Raw genomic sequence first — 7,925 nt, forward strand, 5'->3', positions numbered from 1 at the left:
CAACCAGTAGAATGGAATGTTCTTGTCCTCCTAGCTTTTGTCATGGTAGAATAAACCAGATAGACACCCAGAGCAAGAATGTATCAGGATTCTGAGCTTCGAGCTTCCTGTGATTGTGAACAATGGTAAAGATAACTCTGAGGAAAATCTTATCTGGCTACTTTTTTTCCAGTATACTTTTTAACTATTTTTTAAAAAAAAATTCTGACATTCTAGATTAAGTAGAATCGTATTAACATTCTACTCTTGTGCTCTACTATGGCAAAAAAAAAACATTCATGAGCAAAAAAACCCAAATAAAACAAAGCACAGAGAAGCTTATAAAACTAAATATGGAACTGAGCTGTAAGAGCTGAATGGAGAAAGGGAATTAAAATAATCTAAAAATCACAAGTTTATGGTAAAGTGCAAAGAAACTGAAAATGTACAGACTGTTTAAAAACTGAAATTGCTGACTGTTCAGAAACTACCCAGATGGATCAAGAGGGGTGAACAGCCAAAAAAGATTATAGACAAATGTGCATTGTTTTCGCTGCTTCCCATGTTACCCATCTCTGAGGTGCTCCTGGCAGTTAGATACAGAAGCAGGCTAATGCTGGCAGCATGCTCAGTGGGGGTAGCCTGCCCGTCGATAAATCCTTTTACTGGGCTTGCAATTTTGATCTATACCCAAGACATCTGGTGTACCTTATTGATTTTGGCACCCTGACACCCCATTATGCAGCCAATTAAAATGCCTGGAATGGGAAGTTCATGAGCAGTCTTAGTAGATGCATCCAAGCTGCCCGATAGCCCTTCACCTCTGGAGAGTGGATTCAATGTCATTGAATCCAGGGTTACCGTGCATCATAGGAGAATGAGACTGTTGCATTCCAACGGGGCAGCTTGGTCAGTGTGGCTGTGGGATGGCGTGCCTCCCTTGAATGCTATAGGCCTCTACAGGGGGTCCCCCCAGGTCAGGGTTGAGTCACATGGATGGGCATAGGTGAGAAAAACTCACACGATTGCGGCCTGTGTTTTGTCTTTCCCAACCACCTGCAAGGGTGACCAGAGACTTGGATGACCTTCAGGGTTGGGGTGACTCCACTGTAAGAAGACAGATCTGTTTGACACACTCAGTGAGGACTGCCAAATGCCAGCAGCTGTAATGGCCGAGTTGGGAAGCCTGTTGCCTATCGCCCAGACCTGAGCCCCCCACGCTCCCTCATTGTCTTTCCTTGGTCCTGAAACCACCTTTCCCGATGAGAGAGCACCACTGATAGCAGGGACCATCAGGCTCAGTTTGTCAGTCCTCATAGGTAAGGATTTAAAGGTACATTAGAGGGTTTAGCCAAAGTGGTAATTCTCAGCACGATTCTCTTCTGAGATGTTGATATATGCACCATGCTCCCCACAAATCATGACTGATACTCCTTTCTTTCTGAAAATACTGCCAACTTTCTGTACATGCATGAGGAGCCGGATGGTGAATGCAACATTGAATCCACTTTCAATCATAGCCTCTCACCACCTGCAGGACCCCTGTCACCTTCCTGCCAATTCCTAGTGTTCTTCCCCTCGCCTTCTGCCCTTCCCCTTACCCCTCACTCCACTCTCCTCATTGGGCCTGCAGTTTTGGGTTTTCACCAGGGCCAATGACTAAAGAAAAGACTTGACCATTCAAAGTCCAGCTCCCCAAAACTCTGCTGGACATGAAGACAGGTATGATTAAAGGAGACACACCAAGCCCCAAGCATGAAAGGAAAACAAGTGATACATTTGATTACATTTGAATGAATAAATTTTGTTCAACAAAAGACCCCATTAAGAAAGAGAAAAAGCAAGGCATAGAGCAAGAGAAGATACTAGCAACTCGTGTAGCCAACAAAGGACTTTTATCTGGAGAGCTCCTATAAATTAAGAAAGAAATAGAAACCCAGTAGAAAAAAGAGCAAAAGGCTTGAACATGAGCTGCACAAAGAAGATATCCAAATGACCAACTAACATAATAAAATGTGCCCAACTTTATTACGAATCAAAGAAATGCAAATTAAAATCACCACTATATATCAAATAGATTGGCAAAAATGAAAACATCTGACATTAGCAAGTATAGTTTAGGATGTGGAGAAACTGGAACTCTCATGCACTGTTGGTAGGAGGAGTATCAATTGGTGCCCTTGATTTGGGAAAGAGGTCGACATTATCTGTTGAAGTTGGAAGATACTTACACCCTATGTCCCTCCAATGCATACTGTATAATTTCCATGTATGTAGCTTTCAAAAACAGACTAAACAAGTGTATAGTTTTTGTTATGCACACTTAGGTGGCAAAATAAGAGAACACTGCAAGAAAGTCATTACCATAAAGTCAGGAGGAGAAAGTCATGGAAACAGTGAGAGGAATTTGTAATGGGCCAGGAGTACACAGGAGTCTAACAGAGAGGTTGATACTATTCTCTTTCTTGACCTGGGTGGTAGTTGCAGGAGTGTTTGGTCTCCAATAATTCATTATGCTACATGTTTGTGCTTCATGTACTTTTCCACGTGTTGTATTTTGTTTTAAGAAGATTTAAGGAAAAACTTTCTCCAAGTATACCCTGAGAAACATTGGTTGATGAGATTTTAATATGTTACTCACAAAAAGCATTCCATGGCTGAATACATTGCAGAACTGGGATACATAAGGATGAACAAGTCTTTAATATGCCAAGATCCATGTGACATTCCAAGAGGAATCCATGCAGTGATGTACGTGACCATGGAACCCTTTTCTCAAGGGATATTTTACAGAGCATACTCTTAGGAAAAGTAGATGGAGAAAAACAGACAGCAAGTCCCAGTTTTATGCACCTGTTGATTGGTCCAACCAAGGATTTCAGGAGGTTTATGAAAAGCATAGAATGCAAAGTAGCAAGCAAGTGAAGTTTTAAGTTGCGCTGAACTGGAAGCCCTCACTATTCTTAAGATCTTTATAATTTTGGGTGTTTACTCAATTGATCCCAAATACTTAATAGTACGGGGTCAGCTTTTACCCATACCCGTACTTTCAGCCATGTTTCTTCCAGATTTCTTAGTCATTATACTGATAATTGTCTGTGGATGGAGGGGACAACGCGTATTGGCTTACTTCTTGGTTTATGTTTATATCAATCAGCTGTTTATAAGCAAAATCATCCTCATGGGATCCCACATCTGCCCTAACGCTGGTGCCACAACTCCGCCCTCACTGGGACACGAGGTCCATCAGCTTTCATTGTACAACATGCCCAATAGCAGCTTAAATAAAATGACGACCACGATTCTGTGGTCTGGAAATTTGGGCGGGGCTCGGACGGAGGCGTCTTCTGCTGGTCTTACCGGGTGTCACTCGTGTCTGCGGGCAACTGCTCGGTCAGCTGGGACACGAGCTGGTGGCTAACTGAGGCGGCCCTCTGGGTTCCAGCCATGGCTTTTTCTCATCATCCACCAGGCAGCTTCTCTTCAAGTGGCAGCTCTAACGAGAGTCCTAAGAAGAGCAGGAGAGGGACAGCCCCCATGTGCAAGTGCTTTTCAGATCTTTGCTTGTAGCACGTTCGTGATTATCCTACTGGTCAGACAAATCACACGGCCAAATCTAGAGTCAGTGGAGAAGGAGACTGTGCGAGCGTACGGATATGGGGAGATTGGACAAATCAGGAGCTGTTACCGCATCCTCTGCCGAAGGTACTTCTGTCATTATAGTCGTTCATTATCAAAACCATCTCTAAAACTGCGCTGACTTCTGGCGCCTCTGATATTAGTCAAATTTGCTGCTGAGTTGTATTTTTAAAAACAAACCTGTTCAGCAGTTTGGATCGCTTTCAAGGAATGATCCAAATAGGAAAGGCTGATTAAAATAGAGATCCATTATATTTTCAAAGATATGATGAAATATAAACAACTTCCCCTAAGGAAAGTGTGCAAGATGATTATTCAAGGAGAAATTTAATTATAACCTAAAAAAAAAAAAACCCAGGGATTCTAGCAGATATGGATTATCATTAGATTGCATTTGTTACAGAAATACAAAAACTGTGACCTTTCTTTTCATTCCATTTGTTTTTATTTAACAGAATCTGTTCTCTGTGTTTTTTCAACATGACTCTGACTTGTTTACAATTTAACTGTTGCAGGCTTTGAATTGTTATCTAAGACTCGATGTATTACCTCTGTCCGTTGGAAGAGCAAAAGCCTGTGATGTTGGGTGGTCATGGGTGTGGGAGGCAGTAATGGAAAGGCAGAACGGTCCCAGGCCTGCTTTCTGCTGTTTTCGGGCACTGACAGTCTATGTCTATGGGCATGTTGAGGTGCAAAGGGACTTATATCTTCGAGTCCTAACAGTATTTGAAGGCGATTTCCCTCAGCATATGGCAAGGATCATTGGGTGACTCCAGATGGGAAGATCAATCCTGATTCTGTTTGACTGCTTAAGGCCACCATCTTCTGCTGATTTTATACTATTAACACCACAAGAAAGGATTGTCACTAAGAATTTTAGGCTCTCAGTTATGTCATCCATGGTTAAGAGGTCCTACTTTTTGTTTTGGATGACATTGAAGTCTGCAGATAGTTTGGAATTTGATCAAGTCATAGTTTTCTAAGATTTTTTTTTGGTAAGTTGAGATGATGATGATGACCATAGAGAGTAGCAGATCTTGCCCATTTCTTGACAAGAATCATAACGTTTGCTCTTTACAGCCACCCTCTTATCTGTTTGACACAGGAAAAACCAGAGGCACCAAGAAATTAGCTAACTTGCCAGAGGACCAATCACTCGTAAATGATGGCATCAGGCTTTGAACCCAGGTCTGACTCTTAAATACTTAGCTACATTCCCCACCCCAACCCCCGCTGAGAACTTGCTGGGTATGTCTGAGCATCACCGTTGTTGTCGTCGACGTCATCATCATCATCATCTATGCTTTTGTTGAGCGCTCACTGTTTGTAGCGTGTGCAGAACTGTGCGCGAAGTGTGGCATAAAAATGCCTCTTGCACAGTAGAACGTGGGATAAACAACCTTATGAATAGCTCTCTCTACTTGGCGGCCTCAGGGGAGAGGGAAAACATAAATGACAACAACTTTGTCAATTGACAAACCTGATTGTGGTTGGAAGTTTAACACGTTCCACTTCCCTCAACAGATCTCCCTACGGGAGCTGGTAACCAGCAGCAAGATGGAACGATGGGAGTCCTGGCACATCTTCTCCACCGTATCCACCCAGACTTCTATTGCTCAATGAAGTCACATGAAGTAGCGGAACCCAAGAGAGACCAGGGAACATCCTGGATATCTCACAGCTGTGTCAGATCCTAAATCCTTGAGAAATTACCTTTCACACTTACATATAGTTTTGTCTCTGTCTTAGGCCAATTAAAGGCACACACTCAGGAAACAGACCACTTGGTATCAACCCCAGAGCTGCCATTTTACTAGCTCTGTGACCTTGGGCAAGTTATTAAACCTTTCTCGGCCTTGATTTTCTCAACTGGAAAAAGGAAATGATAATGATATTCTTGGCAAGTGGATTATTATGTGCTAAACAGCTTAAATCCAGTAGAGATTTTCAGTTTTTAAAACATTTTTAAAGTGAAAACCAATTTTTCCTGATTTTAAAAGTAACGCATATTCTTTGTAAAAGTTTAGAAAATGAAGAGTTATACAAAACTGCTTTTAAACCTTGAAGTATTCACATTCTACTGTCCTGAGATAATATATCAAACAATCCAGAACTTAGTGGCCAGAAGCAATAATCGTTACTTAGTAATGCTGGGGCTGGCAGGTTGGGTTCAGCATATCCGCAGTCTTCTGGAGGCTTGGCAAATGTTGACCAGGACACCTCCGTTTTCCTCCACGTGAACTCCCAGCAGGCTGTTCGCGTGCTAGAGAACAGGTTATTCACCTGTTCGCGTGGTGGTCTCGGGGTTCCAAGCGCAGCAGCAAGAGACAGAGCACCGAAGCCCAAGCGGTTTTCATGCCGCTGCAGGTGCCATGCCTGCCAGTGCCCCGCGGGCCAAGCCAATCACGTGGCTGAGCACAGATGTAAGGGATCAAGAGACTGATTTCTCCGTTTGATCTGAGGACAGCCAAGGTCACAATACAAAGGTACAAGCATACAGAGATAGAAATAATTTGTGCTGACTTTTTTGTAATTCACCCCCAAATAAATACTGTTAAAAATTACACATACATAAAATATATGTGTGTGTGCATGTATACATATACATATATTTTTTTTACATGAAAAAATACACACCCAAAGAAGAGCGATATTTTTTTAATGATTCTATATATTTTTAAAGTGATGATATTAACATGGTGTTTTGTGCCTTGTGGTTTTTTTTCCATTAATTACATTCTGAGGCATTTTATTTTATTTTAAAGTTTTATTTCTTTATTTTGAGAGAGAGAGAGAAAGAACGAGCAGGGAGGGGCAGAGAGAGAGGGAGAGAGAGAATCCCAATCAGGCTCCGTGCTGGCAATGCAGAGCCAGATGTGGGGCTCGATCCCAAAAACAGTGAGATTATGACCTGAGCTGAAATCAAGAGTGGGGTGCTTAACCGACTGAGCCCCCCCGGTGCCCCTATGCTGGCGCATTTTAATGTCCTCATTTAAAGATGTGCATAATATTGCATTGTATGGACTACCTGACAAATTTGAACACAGTGTCTGTTAGGACTTTCAGGGTATTTCCAATTTTGCAATAAACTTCTGAATATGTAGAGTTTTATGCATTTTTCTAATTAGTTCCTTGGCGTACACATTTCAACCTCTGACATCCTGCAAGAAAGGAAGAAAGATTCTATCCAGAGATGATATTCAAAACATTCACAATAGAATGGACAGTGACTGGGGCGCCTGGACGCCTCGGTCACGTAAGCGTCCAAGTCTGGGTTTCAGTTCAGGTCATGATCTCACAGCTTTTGAATTTAAGCCCCACATCGGGCCCCCTGCTCACAGCTTAGAGTCTGCTTGGGATCCCCGCCTCTCTCTGCTCCTCCCATGCATGTGGGCTCGCTCTCCCTCTCTCAAAACTAAATAAATAAACTTAAAAAAAATTTTTTTTTAAAAGAATGGATACTGACCTCAGTATAGAGCAGAGTCCACAAGGTAACCCTTTAGTTGTTGGATCAAGAGGTCCAGGTTATAGGACCGAAGGCCAAGCAGCTGGGGAGTGAGTTACTCAGAGGCAGTGGTCGGTATCTTACCAGCACAAGCGTACGAAATGTCCGCCATGGAGAAATGTGTGGAACCTGTTTTCCACACCCTCTCCAACCGGAGGTGTGGTCTTTCTTTTTAATCTTTGCTAATCTGATCCATGAGAGCAACAAAAATAATACCATCTTTTTAAAAATGTTTTATTTATTTTTGAGAGAGACAGAGACAGAGAGACAGAGAGCATGAGCAGGGGAAGGTCAGAGAGAGAGGGAGACACAGAATCCAAAGACAGGCTCCAGGCTCTGAGCTGTCAGCACAGAGCCTGATGCAGGGCTTGAACTCACAGACCATGAGATCATGACCTGAGCTGAAGTCGGACACTTAACTGACTGAGCCACTCAGCTGCCCCCCAAAATAATACCATCTTGTACTTTTGTGTTTTTTTTTTAACTTTTTTAAATGTTTTTAATTTACTTTTGAGAGACAGAGACAGCGTGATCAGGGGAGGGTCAGAGAGAGACAGAGACCCAGAATTGGAAGCAGGCTCCAGGCTCTGAGCTAGCGCCCATACTCTGTGTTTCACTGAGCAAAGTGAGGGCACTGTTTCATGTCCCAGCACCACTTCTATTGGGTTGTTATTGTTGCTGTTACTGAATTGCCTGTTTATGTCCTCCGCCCCTTTTGAGGGTGAGTATTGTACTTCTCATTAGAAAGCTAATATTTGGGCCACCTGAGTGGCTCAGTTGGTTAAGGGTCTGACTCTTGATT

The 7,925-nt window shown here is 42.6% G+C and overlaps 1 pseudogene; it reads right to left on the minus strand.

Annotated features, from left to right (window-relative positions):
* Positions 1 to 459: 459 nt before the first annotated feature.
* On the minus strand, positions 460 to 3,428 carry LOC115283332 (annotated as a pseudogene).
* Positions 3,429 to 7,925: the final 4,497 nt, after the last annotated feature.

Source organism: Suricata suricatta, chromosome X, assembly GCF_006229205.1.
Source record: "Suricata suricatta isolate VVHF042 chromosome X, meerkat_22Aug2017_6uvM2_HiC, whole genome shotgun sequence".
Classification (NCBI taxonomy): Eukaryota; Metazoa; Chordata; class Mammalia; order Carnivora; family Herpestidae; genus Suricata; species Suricata suricatta.